This window comes from Chrysemys picta, unplaced genomic scaffold, assembly GCF_011386835.1.
Source record: "Chrysemys picta bellii isolate R12L10 unplaced genomic scaffold, ASM1138683v2 scaf52, whole genome shotgun sequence".
Taxonomy (NCBI): domain Eukaryota; kingdom Metazoa; phylum Chordata; order Testudines; family Emydidae; genus Chrysemys; species Chrysemys picta.
In genome coordinates this window covers 49140-62757 of record NW_027052759.1, presented here as the reverse complement: position 1 = coordinate 62757, position 13618 = coordinate 49140, and the positions used below count along the sequence as shown (strand labels likewise).

Sequence of the window (13618 nt, the reverse complement as noted above, 5' to 3'; positions counted from 1 at the left end):
ACAGCCCCGCGCCAACCCTGTAAACGGAGAACTTTGAATCCGGAGCATCTGGCCCCCCAGAGAAGCTAGCCTGGGGCTCTCCTCCCTCCTTAGCAGGTGGTACCCTGCCAGCCCCCCTTCCCTGGGAATGCTGCCTCTCGCCGGGCTGGGTCTCTACCCAGTCAACCCTCTGTGGGTTCGGCCTGCTCAGTCTGTCCCTGAGCCTGGGGCATTGGGCCCGTATGTGGCCCTTTTGGCCACAGTGGTAGCAGCCCATGTCCCATGGGTCCCCTTGAGTGGGTCGGATGGTCCTGATGCCGGATGTTCCCCTCTGATGGGGTTTTTCTGTATTTTCCCACGGGGAGGTCCCATGGTGACTCTCTCTCTGCGTTGTGGTGGGATTGCTCCTTTGGGACTCCTCCCTTTTATCTCCTGACCGGCTCTTTACGAACTCATCGGCCAGCCGGCCTGCCTGTCGCGGGTTCTCTGGCTTTCTGTCCACCAACCACAGCCTCAGGTCAGATGGGCACCGCTCATACAGTTGCTCCAGTACCAGCAGTTTGACCAGGTCCTCCTTCGTCTGGGCCCCATCAGCCCACTTGCTGGCGTATCCTTCCATGCGGGCGGCTAGTTGTAGATATGAGATCTCAGGGGTTTTATCCTGACTCCGGAACCTTTCCCGGTACATCTCAGGAGTCAGCCCAAACTCTCGTAGCAGGGCCTTTTTGAATAGTTCGTAGTCCCCTTTCTCTGCCTCTTCCAGTTGGCGGTACAATGCCACGGCTTTGGGGTCCAGTAAGGGGGTAAGGACCCGGAGTCTGTCCGCTGGATCAACCCGGTGCAGCTCGCAGGCCGTCTCAAAGGCCTCCAGGAAGTCATCCATGTCCTCCCCCTCCTTGTATGGGGCCATGATGCACTTATCAAAGCTCCGTGCAGTCCTGGGTCCCCCATCACTCACCGCAGCCGGGGGTTCGCTGCCCTTCAATCTCGCCAGTTCCAGTTCATGCTGACGCTGTCTCTCATTCTCCTGTCTCTGTCTCTTTCTCCTCCCGTTCACGCTGATGCTGTCTCTCATTCTCCTCCCGTTCATGCTGTCTCTGTCTCTCTTCACGCTGATGCTGTCTCTCTTTCTCCTCCCGTTCATGCTGTCTCTGTTGTTCACGATCCTCCAGCTCCCTCAGTTTTAGCTCTTTCTCCCATTCCAGCCAATTCCGCTCCCCGGATGCCGAACGTCGCCGGGAGGATCCTCTGCTGGCCGGCGAGCTTCGCCGGGGGGACCCCCTGCTGGCCGGGGGGGTCACGGCGCCTTCGGTATTTGCTGGGCTCCTCCCCACCCTTCCCCTAGGCATAGGAAGGAGGGGTCTCGGGAAGCCCTCAGCAGCCGGCTGACCACTCCCAGCTGGGACAGACACTGGTGCCTGCGCTGCATTTGCCAGGCTGCTTCCCTGGGACACAGGGAGCAGTTCATTCGCGCGATCTTCCGCCTCCAGCTGGGCAATGAGCTGTTCTTTGGTGAGCCTCCCAATGCGCAGCCGCCTCTGCTTGCACAGCTCCACCAGGTCGCTCTTAAGCCGCTTGGCATACATCTTCCTGCTGGCCACTCACCGGCCGGTGTGCTCACAGCTCCCCACAGTTCCCAGGGGGACCCCTAGTGTGCCAGCCCTTCTCGAGGTCACCACCTCTCTGCCAGGGTCGAGCTGCAGACTCCTCCGCCCCTGGGACCACTCGCTGCGATCCCCCCGGGGGACCCTGTTACTGCAAAAGTCCTTCTCGCTGGTCACACACTCCCGGGGTAATAACCGTCTCTCTCTCACTCTTCAGCACGCCTGGTCCCCGTCAATCCCCCTTCGTTTTACTGCTCCCCAGTCACTTACTGCAGGAAGCGCCGTCCACGGAGTGCAGTAGATCCCACCGCTGCCACCAGTTGTCACGGAGTATTGGGGGACTCAGGGCCCTGCACCCCCGGCTTCCTGCGATTCACCATGACTCTCAGCCAGCCAGTAAAGCAGAAGGTTTATTTGGATGACAGGAATACAGTCCAAGACAGGTCTTGCAGGCACAGACAACAGGGCCCCCCTCAGTTAGGTCCAGCTTGGGGTCCCAGGGCATGCCAGCCCACCCCCCTTTGGGGGGTCAGAGCCATCTCTGCCTCCCAGCCATCTCTCCAGCCTCCCTCCAGCCTGCTTCCAGCCCTCTGCCTTCAGCGACCCCTCCCACAGCCTTTGTCCAGTTTCCCGGGCTAAGGAGTCACCTGGCCTTCAACCCCTTCCTGGGTTCTCATGTTACACACTCAGGTATGCGCCCTCGGGCGCCCTCGGGCAGATCCCATCCTGCAATGCAGACTATCCCAGCACACTCCCCTGTCAGCATTCACAGACCACAGTGAGAACAGGCCCAGTTCGTCACAGTCACTACCACACCCACCCATCCCCGGAAGTGCTAATGTCCTGCTGCTGGCCTGACACTTTGAAGGTTTGAGCTACTCTGTGTGGATCACCCCATTCAATGCGTCTTCATTCTAGGAAGCAAGCCGGTTAGACACTAAAACATCAGGGGCTGCTCCCAATGCTACACTCAGTGTTTCCAAAATTAGGAGACTTTATGGCCACAAGAGACCTTTAGAGCATCTCATCTAACCCCCTGCATATCATAGGCTTCCTGTAGAGCACAACAGTTACTTTCTTAGAAAACACATTCCAGAAAGGCATCTAGTCTTCATTAAATGACATCAAGAGATGGAGAATCCACCACTTTCCCATTTAGTGAGTGCCAGGGGGCTCCATTTCCCCTTCCACTAGCTCCCCATTTACAGTAAACCAAAGCAGTACCTGCAGCAGGGAGCGGGAGTTGCTGATGGCCTCAGAGGCACAGCCCCTGCAGTGTCTCAGGCACCTGGCGCAAGTGATGGATGATGCGGAGCTGGTGCATAGCTTTGGCCGTGACGTCCTCCTGCTGCAAGGGAACGAGAACCTGTCAGAGACTCAAACGCCCCGAGGAATCAGGGGGAATTAAGGGCACCGGGAATCAGCAGTATTTCCACTCAGCACCTGCCCACCACAGAGGGATGAATTCACCTCCTGAACCCCAGAATGGAGTCTTCTTGTCCTTTCTAGTAACCTCCAGTGCCAAATCCCCTCCTTGAAGGGTGAGCTGCTGCTACCTCCCTCTCAGTGCCCTTGACAGCTGTTCCACCACCAAACCACAGCTCAAGTTATCAAAACCCTCTTCTCCACCCCCACCCAGGTTGGCCAGGGAGGCGGCTCTAGCAGTGGTGGCAGGTGGGATTCTGGCAGCAGTGAAGTGGGTTGCGGGGAGGTTGAGATCTTGCCCCAAGTCATCCCAGACACCAATGCTAATCCACACGATGGCAGCATCTAGTGTCAGTGGAGTCCAAGCACTATTTCAACCACACAGGTTTGGATGAACTCCCCACAAAGGGAGGTGAAGAGCACCCCCAGCAAAACACACACACACACACAAACCACTCCCGGTGGTGGGAGGGGAACAGGAGAAAGGACAAAAGAAGTAAGAGATGAAGAGAAAGGAAGGAGGGAGGGAGGAAAAGGTAAAACGAAAAGGACAAACACTAATGTCCCCAGTGATTCTACGGGACAAAATCACAGGGAGGGAATAAAATTCTGCCACCTTGAACTAGTGTTTTCCATGCCTAGAATTCAGCTGGCACCAGCTGGATCAGACTGAACAGGATACAAACCTCTCCGAGGCACTTACTTTCCTCAAAGAGAGACCTCAAGGAGGAGACTTGCTGAAGCAAAGCCAGAGGGGTCTCTGAGCTTTCCCTGGCCCTCATGTCAGCATCTCTCTCTGATGTCAGCATCTCTCTCTGAGGTCACCACCTCCCTAACACATTTGACCAATAAGCTGACGTCCTGCAAAAGGCCTTTGTGATGTCACTGCCACACCCAACCAAACCCTGAAGTGCTAATGTCCTGGTGCTGGCCTGACACTTTGAAGGTTTGAGCTACTCTGTGTGGATCACCCCACTCAATGCGTCTTCATTCTAGGAAGCAAGCCGGCTAGACAGTAAAACATCAGAGGCTGCTCCCAATGCTACACTCCGTGTTTCCAAAATTACTACACTTTATGGCCAGAAGAGACCTTTAGAGCATCTAATCTAAGCCCCTGCATATCATGGGCTTCCTGTATAGTACAATAGTTACTTTTTGGGCACAAACATTCCAGAAAGGTATCTAGTCTAAATTAAATGACATTAAGAGATGGAGAATCCATCACTTTCACTTTTAGTGAGCGCCAGGGGGATCCATTTCCCCTTCCATTAGCTCCCCATTTACAGTGAGCCAGAGCAGTACCTGCAGCAGGGAGAGGGAGTTCCTGAAGGCCTCAGAGGCGCAGCACCTGCAGTGTCTCAGGCAAGTGGCGTAAGTGCAGGATGATGCGGAGCTGGTGCATCATTTTGGCCCTGACGTCCTCCTGCTGCAAGGGAACGAGAACCTGTCAGAGACTCAAAGGCCCCGAGGAATCAGGGGGAATTAAGGGAACCTGGAACCAGCAGTATTTCCTCCCAGCACCTGCCCATCAATGAGAGATGAATTCACCTCCTGAACCCCACAATGGAGTCTTCTTGTCCTTTCTAGAAAACTCCAGAGCTAACCCCCCTCCTTGTAGGGTGAGCTCCTGCTACCTCCTGCTCAGTGCCCTTCACAGACATTCCACCTCCAAACCACAGCTAAAGTCATCAGAACCCTCCTCTCCACCCCCACACAGGTTGGGCTGGGAGGCGGCTCTAACAGGGTGTGCAGGAGGGATTCTGACAGCAGTGAAGTGGGTTGCAGGGAGGTTGAGATCTTGACCCAAGTCATCCCAGACACTAATGCTAAGTCACACAATGGCAGCATCTACTGTCAGTGGGGTCCAAGCACTATTTCAACCCCACAGTTTTGGATCAACTCCCCACAAGGGGAGGTGAAGAGAACCAACAGCACACACACACACACACACACACACACACACACACACACACACACACACACACACACACCACTCCTGGTGGTGTGAGGGGAACAAGAGAAAGGACAAAAGAAGTAAGAGATGAAGAGAAAGGAAGGAGGAATGGAGGAAAAGGTAAAACGAAAAGGACAAACCCTAGTGTTCCCAGTGATTCTACGGGACAAAATTCCAGGGAAGGAATAAAATTCTGCCACCTTAAACTACTGTTTTCCATGCCGAGAATTCAGCTGGCACCAGATGGATCAGACTGAGCAGGTTCCAAAACCTCTTGGAGGCTCGTACCTTCTAATTTTCAAGTAAAATCAGTAAAAGGAAAGGAGAAAACTCGAAAGAGGCTCCTGCTCGCACTTAAATACGTGAACCCTAATACTCTCTCAGTCCTCAAAAAGAAACCTCGAGAAGCAGACTTGCTGAAGCAAAGCCACAGGGGTCTCTGAGGTTTCCCTGGTCGTAAGCCCCTGTCCTCCCTGGCTGAAGACAGCATCTCTCTCTGAGGTCACCACCTCCCTAACACCTTTGACCAGTACGCTGAGGTCCTTGAAAAAGCCTTTGTGATATCACTGCCACACCCAACCAAACCCTAAAGTGCTCATATCCTGCTGCTTGCCTGACACTTTGAAGGTTTGAGCTACGCTCTGTGGATCACACCACAAAATTCGTCTTCATTCTAGGAAGCAAGCTAGCTAGACAGTAAAACATCAGAGGCTGCTCCCAATACTACACTCAGTGTTTCCAAAATTTGTAGACGTTATGGCCACAAGAGACCTTTAGAGCATCTCATCTAAGCCCCTGCATATCATAGGCCTCCTGTATAGTACAATAGCTACTTTTTGGGCACACACATTCCAGAAAGGCATCTAGTCTTCATTCAATGACATCAGGAGATGGAGAATCCACCACTTTCCCTTTTAGTGAGTGCCAGGGGGCTCCATTTCCCCTTCCACTAGCTCGCCATTTAGAGGGAGACAGAGCAGTACCTGCAGCAGGGAGCAGGAGATGCTGAAGGCATCAGAGGCGCAGCCCCTGCAGTGTCTCAGGCACCTGGCGCAAGTGGCGGATAATGCGGGTGCATCACTTTGGCCGTGACGTCCTCCTCCTGCAAGGGAACGAGAACCTGTCAGAGACTCAAACGCCCCGAGGAATCAGGGGGAATTAAGGGCACCTGGAACCAGCAGTATTTAAACTGACTACCTGCCCACCACTGAGGGATGAATTCACCTCCTGAACCCCAGAATGGAGTCTTCTTGTCCTTTCTAGTAACCTCCAGTGCCAACCCACCACCCTGTAGGGTGAGCTCCTGCTACCTCCCCCTCAGTACCCTTGACAGCTGTTCTACCTGCAAACCACAGCTCAAGTTATCAGAACCCTCTTCTCCACCCCAACCCAGGTTGCGCAGGGAGGCGGCCCTAGCAGGGGGGGCAGGAGGGATTCTGCCAGCAGTGAAGTGGGTTGCGGGGAAGTTGAGATCTTGCCCCAAGTTGTCCCAGACACTAATGCTAAGCCACAGGATGGCAGCATCTAGTGTCAGTGGAGTCCAAGCACTATTTGAACCCGACAGTTCTGGATCAACTTCCCACAAGTGGAGGTGAAGAGCACCCCCAGCAACACACACACACACACACACACACACACACACACCACTCCTGGAGGTGGGAGGGGAACAAGAGAAAGGACAAAAGAAGTAAGAGATGAAGAGAAAGGAAGGAGGGATGGAGGAAAAGGTAAAACGAAAAGGACAAACCCTAGTGTCCCCAGTGATTCCACGGGACAAAATTCCAGGGAGGGAATAAAATTCTGCCACCTTAAACTACTGTTTTCCATGCCGAGAATTCAGCTGGCACCAGATGGATCAGACTGAGCAGGTTCCAAAACCTCTTGGAGGCTCTTACCTTCTAATTTTCAAGTAAAATCAGTAAAAGGAAAGGAGAAAACTCGAAAGAGGCTCCTGCTCGCACTCACATACGTCAACCCTAACACTCTCTCAGTCCTCAAAAAGAAACCTCGAGAAGGAGACTTGCTGAAGCAAAGCCACAGGGGTCTCTGAGGGTTCCCTGGTTGTAAGCCCCTGTCCTCCCTGGCTGAAGACAGCATCTCTCTCTGAGGTCACCACCTCCCTAACACCTTTGACCAGTACGCTGAGGTCCTTGAAAAAGCCTTTGTGATATCACTGCCACACCCAACCAAACCCTAAAGTGCTCATGTCCTGCTGCTGGCCTGACACTTTGAAGGTTTGAGCTACGCTCTGTGGATCACACCACAAAATTCGTCTTCATTCTAGGAAGCAAGCTAGCTAGACAGTAAAACATCAGAGGCTGCTCCCAATACTACACTCAGTGTTTCCAAAGGTAGGAGACTTTCTGGCCAGAAGAGACCTTTACAGCATCTCATCTAACCCCCTCCATATCATAGGCTTCCAGTATAGTACAATAGTTACTTTTTGGGCACACACATTCCAGAAAGGCATCTAGTCTTCAATCAATGACATCAAGAGTTGGAGAATCCACCACTTTCCCTTTTAGTGAGTGCCAGGGGGCTCCATTTCCCCTTCCACTAGCTCCCCATTTACAGTGAGCCAGAGCAGTACCTGCAGTAGGGAGAGGGAGTTGCTAAGGCCTCAGAGGAACAGCCCCTGCAGTGTCTCAGGCACATGGCGTAAGTGCCGGATGATGCGGAGCTGGTGCATCCCTTTGGCCGTGACGTCCTCCTCCTGCAAGGGAACGAGAACCCTTTCAGAGACTCAAACGCCCCGAGGAATCAGCGGGAATTAAGGGCACCTGGAACCAGCACTACTTCCACCCATCACCTGCCCACCACTGAGGGATAAATTCACCTCCTGAACCCCAGAATGGAGTCTTCTTGTCCTTTCTAGTAACCTCCAGTGCCACCCCCCTCCTTGAAGGATGAGCTCCTGCTATCTCCCCCTCAGTGCCCTTGACAGCTGTTCCACCTCCAAACCACAGCTCAAGTTATTAGTACCTTTGGACACAGACTGGCTAACCTAGTGAGGAGGGCTTTAAACTAGGTTCGACGGGGACAGGTGAGCAAAGCCCACAGGTAAGTGGGGAACATGGAGACCGGGGAGATGGGTCAAAAACGAGAGGGAGTGTGGGCTATATTGTCAGAGGGAAAGGAGGGTCAGGACAAAACTGGGAGGAAAGATCAAACCAGTATCTTAGATGCCTATATACAAATGCGAGAAGTATGGGGAATAAGCAGGAAGAACTGGAAGTGCTAATAAATAAATACAACTATGACATTGTTGGCATCACTGAAACTTGGTGGGATAATACACATGATTGGAATGTTGGTGTGGATGGGTACAGCTTGCTCAAGAAGGATAGACAGGGGAAAAAGGGAGGAGGTGTTGCCTTGTATATTAAAAATGTACACACTTGGACTGAGGTAGAGATGGACATAGGAGACGGAAGTGTTGAGAGTCTCTGGGTTAGGCTAAAAGGGGTAAAAAACAAGGGAGATGTCATGCTAGGAGTCTACTACAGGCCACCTAACCAGGTGGAAGAGGTGGATGAGGCTTTTTTTAAGCAACTAACAAACTCATCCAAAGCCCAAGATTTGGTGGTGATGGGGGACTTCAACTATCCGGCTATATGTTGGGAAAATAACACAGCGGGGCACAGTCTATCCAACAAATTCCTGGACTGCATTGGAGACAACTTTTTATTTCAGAAGGTTGAAAAAGCTACTGGGGGGAAGCTGTTCTAGACTTGATTTTAACAAATAGGGAGGAACTCGTTGAAAATTTGAAAGTAGACGGCAGCCTGGGTGAAAGTGATCATGAAATCATAGAGTTTGCAATTCTAAGGAAGGGTAGAAGGGAGAACAGCAAAATAGAGACAATGGATTTCAGGAAGGCAGATTTTGGTAAGCTCAGAGAGCTGATAGGTAAGGTCCCATGGGAATCAAGACTGAGGGGAAAAACAACTGAGGAGAGTTGGCAGTTTTTCAAAGGGACACTATTAAGGGCCCAAAAGCAAGCTATTCCGCTGGTTAGGAAAGATAGAAACTGTGGCAAAAGACCACCTTGGCTTAACCATGAGATCTTGCATGATCTAAAAAATAAAAAGGAGTCATATAAAAAATGGAAACTGGGACAGATTACAAAGGATGAATATAGGCAAACAACACAGGAATGCAGGGGCAAGATTAGAAAGGCAAAGGCACAAAATGAGCTCAAACTAGCTACGGGAATAAAGGGAAACAAGAAGACTTTTTATCAATACATTAGAAGCAAGAGGAAGACCAAAGACAGGGTAGGCCCACTGCTTAGTGAAGAGGGAGAAACAGTAACAGGAAACTTGGAAATGGCGGAGATGCTTAATGACTTCTTTGTTTCGGTCTTCACCGAGAAGTCTGAAGGAATGCCTAACATAGTGAATGCTAATGGGAAGGGGGTAGGTTTAGCAGATAAAATAAAAAAAGAACAAGTTAAAAAATCACTTAGAAAAGTTAGATGCCTGCAAGTCACCCGGGCCTGATGAAATGCATCCTAGAATACTCAAGGAGCTAATAGAGGAGGTATCTGAGCCTCTAGCTATTATCTTTGGAAAATCATGGGAGACGGGAGAGATTCCAGAAGACTGGAAAAGGGCAAATATAGTGCCCATCTATAAAAAGGGAAATAAAAACAACCCAGGAAACTACAGACCCCAGTGAGTTTAACTTCTGTGCCAGGGAAGATAATGGAGCAAGTAATTAAGGAAATCATCTGCAAACACTTGGAAGGTGGTAAGGTGATAGGGAACAGCCAGCATGGATTTGTGAAGAACAAATCATGTCAAACCAATCTGATAGCTTTCTTTGATAGGATAACGAGCCTTGTGGATAAGGGTGAGGCTGTGGATGTGGTATACCTAGACTTTAGTAAGGCATTTGATACGGTCTCGCATGATATTCTTATTGATAAACTAGGCAAATACAATTTAGATGGGGCTACTATAAGGTGGGTGCATAACTGGCTGGATAACCGTACTCAGAGAGTTGTTATTAATAGTTCCCAATCCTGCTGGAAAGCCATAACGAGTGGGGTATCGCAGGGGTCTGTTTTGGGACCGGCGCTGTTCAATATCTTCATCAACGACTTAGATATTGGCATAGAAAGTACGCTTATTAAGTTTGCGGATAATACCAAACTGGGAGGGATTGCAACTGCTTTGGAGGACAGGGTGACAGATAATTCAAAATGATCTGGACAAATTGGAGAAATGGTCTGAGTTAAACAGGATGAAGTTTAACAAAGACAAATGCAAAGTGCTCCACTTAGGAAGGAACAATCAGTTTCACACATACAGAATGGGAAGAGACTGTCTAGGAAGGAGTACGGCAGAAAGGGATCTAGGGGTTATAGTGGACCACAAGCTAAATATGAGTCAACAGTGTGATGCTGTTGCAAAAAGAGCAAACCTGATTCTGGGATGTATTAACAGGTGTGTTGTGAGCAAGACACGAGAAGTCATTCTTCCGCTCTACTCTGCTCTGGTTAGGCCTCAGCTGGAGTATTGTGTCCAGTTCTGGGCACCGCATTTTAAAAAAGATGTGGAGAAATTGGAAAGGGTCCAGAGAAGAGCAAAAAGAATGATTAAAGGTCTTAAGAACATGACCTATGAAGGAAGGCTGAAAGAATTGGCTTTGTTTAGTTTGGAAAAGAGAAGACTGAGAGGAGACATGATAGCAGTTTTCAGGTATTTAAAAGGGTGTCATAAGGAGGAGGGAGAAAACTTGTTCACCTTAGCCTCTAAGGATAGAACCAGAAGCAATGGGTTTAAAGTGCAGCAAGGGAGGTCTAGGTTGGACATTAGGAAAAAGTTCCTAACTGTCAGGGTGGTTAAACACTGGAATAAATTGCCGAGGGAGGTTGTGGAATCTCCATCTCTTGAGATATTTAAGAGTAGGTTAGATAAATGTCTATCAGGGATGGTCTAGATGGTATTTGGTCCTGCCATGCGGGCAGGGGACTGGACTCGATGACCTCTCGAGGTCCCTTCCAGTCCGATAACCTATGAATGTATGAAAAAAACACTGTTCTCCACCCCCACCCAGGTTGGCCAGGGAGGCGGCTCTAGCAGGGGGGGCAGGAGGGATTCTGGCAGCAGTGAAGTGGGTTGCGGGGAAGTTGAGATCTTGCCCCAAGTCATCCCAGACACTAATGCTAAGCCACAGGATGGCAGCATCTAGTGTTAGTGGAGTCCAAACACTATTTCAACCCTACAGTTTTCGAGGAACAGGAGAAAGGACAAAAGAAGTAAGAGATGAAGAGAAAGGAAGGAGGGATGGAGGAAAAGGTAAAACAAAAAGGACAAACCCTAATGTCCCCAGTGATTCTACGGCACAAAATCCAAGGGATGGAATAAAATTCTGCCATCTTAAACTACTGTTTTCCATGCCTAGAATTCAGCTGGCACCACGTGGATCAGACTGAGCAGCTGCCAAAACCTCTTGGAGGCTCTTACCTTCTAAACAGGGACGTCTGTTTTCTAGTAAAATCAGTAAAAGGAAAGGAGAAAACTCGAAAGAGGCTTCTGCTCGCACTCACATACGTCAACCCTAACACTCTCTCAGTCCTCAAAGAGAGACCTCGAGAAGGAGACTTGCTGAAGCAAAGCCACAGAGGTCTCTGAGGTTTCCCTGGCCCTGTGCTCCTGTCCTGCCAGGCTGATGTCAGCATCTCTCTCGGAGGTCACCACCTCCCTAACACCTTTGACCAATAGGCTGACGTCCTGCAAAAGGCCTTTGTGATATCACTGCCACACCCACCCTTCCCCGGAAGTGCTAATGTCCTGCTGCTGGCCTGACACTTTGAAGGTTTGAGGTTGTCAGAACTATAAAGGGAAGGGTAACAGCTGTCCTGTGTACAGTACTATAAAATCCCTCCTGGCCAGAGACTCCAAAATCCTTTTCCCTGTAAAGGGTTAAGAAGCTCAGGTAACCTGGCTGGCATCTGACCTAAAGGACCAATAAGGGGACAAGATACTTTCAAATCTTGGGGAGGGGAAGGCTTTTGTTTGTGTTCTTTGTTTGTGTGGGTGTTCGCCCTCGGGACTGAGAGGGACCAGACATCAATCCAGGTTCTCCACATCTTTCTAAACAAGTCTCTCCTATTTCAAACAAGGCGTGTTAGTTTTCCTTTGTTTTCTCAACTTGTAAATGTACCTTTTACTAGAGTGGTTATCTTTGTTTGCTGTACTTTGAACCTAAGACTAGAGGGGAGTCCTCTGAGCTCTTTAAGTTTGATTACCCTGTAAGGTTAATTTCCATACTGATTTTACAGAGATGATTTTTACCTTTTTCTTTAATTAAAAGCCTTATTTTTAAGAACCTGATTGATTTTTCCTTGTTTTAAGATCCAAGGAGTTTGGATCTTGATTCACCAGGAGTTGGTGGGAGGAAGGAGGGGAATGGTTAATTTCTCCTTCTTTTAGATCCAAGGGGGTTGGATCTGTATTCACCAGAAGTTGGTGGGAGGAAGGAGGGGGGACGGTTTATTTCTCCTTGTTTTAAGATCCAAGGGGTTTGGATCTGTATTCACCAGGGAATTGCTGAAAGGTTTCTCAAGGCTACCCAGGGGAGGAAATTAGCCTTGGGATGGTGGTTAAGCTTAGAAGTTTTCATGCAGGCCCCTACATTTGTACCCTAAACTTCAAAGTGGGGATACAGCCTTGACACAGGTACTCTCTGTGGATCACCCCACTCAATGCGTCTTCATTCTAGGAAGCAAGTGGGCTAGACAGTAAAACATCAGAGGCTGCTCCCAATGCTACACTCAGTGTTTCCAAAATTAGTAGACTTTATGGCCACAAGGGACCTTTAGAGCATCTAATCTAAGCCCCTGCATATCATAGGCTTCCTGTATAGTACAATAGTTACTCTTTGGGCACACACATTGCAGAAAGGCATCTAGTCTTCCTTCAATGACATCAAGAGATGGAGAATCCACCACTTTCCCTTTTAGTGAGTGCCAGGGGGCTCCATTTCCCCTTCCACTAGCTCCCCATTTACAGTGAGCCAGAGCAGTACCTGCAGCAGGGAGCGGGAGTTGCTGATGGCCTCAGAGGCACAGCCCCTGCAGTGTCTCAGGAATCTGGCGCAAGTGCCGGATGATGCGGAGCTGGTGCATCACTTTTGGCCGTGACGTCCTCCTGCTGCAAGGGAACGAGAACCTGTCAGAGACTCAAACGCCCCGAGGAATCAGCGGGAATTAAGGGCACCTGGAACCAGCACTACTTCCACCCATCACCTGCCCACCACTGAGGGATAAATTCACCTCCTGAACCCCAGAATGGAGTCTTCTTGTCCTTTCTAGTAACCTCCAGTGACAACCCCCCTCCTTGAAGGATGAGCTCCTGCTATCTCCCCCTCAGTGCCCTTGACAGCTGTTCCACCTCCAAACCACAGCTCAAGTTATTAGTACCTTTGGACACAGACTGGCTAACCTAGTGAGGAGGGCTTTAAACTAGGTTCGACGGGGACAGGTGAGCAAAGCCCACAGGTAAGTGGGGAACATGGAGACCGGGGAGATGGGTCAAAAACGAGAGGGAGTGTGGGCTATATTGTCAGAGAGAAAGGAGGGTCAGGAAAAAACTGGGAGGAAAGATCAAACCAGTCTCTTAGATGCCTATATACAAATGCGAGAAGT

At 50.1% G+C, this 13618-nt stretch overlaps 1 long non-coding RNA gene across 1 annotated transcript; it reads right to left on the bottom strand.

Annotated features, from left to right (window-relative positions):
• Positions 1-2820: 2820 nt before the first annotated feature.
• LOC135977864 (uncharacterized) lies at positions 2821-6069 on the bottom strand. Its single transcript, XR_010595308.1, has 3 exons — positions 5946-6069; positions 4311-4434; positions 2821-2931 (listed from the first exon to the last, which is right to left on the bottom strand). It is a non-coding gene; the product is annotated as an uncharacterized LOC135977864 (long non-coding RNA).
• Between the last annotated feature and the right edge of the window lie 7549 nt (positions 6070-13618).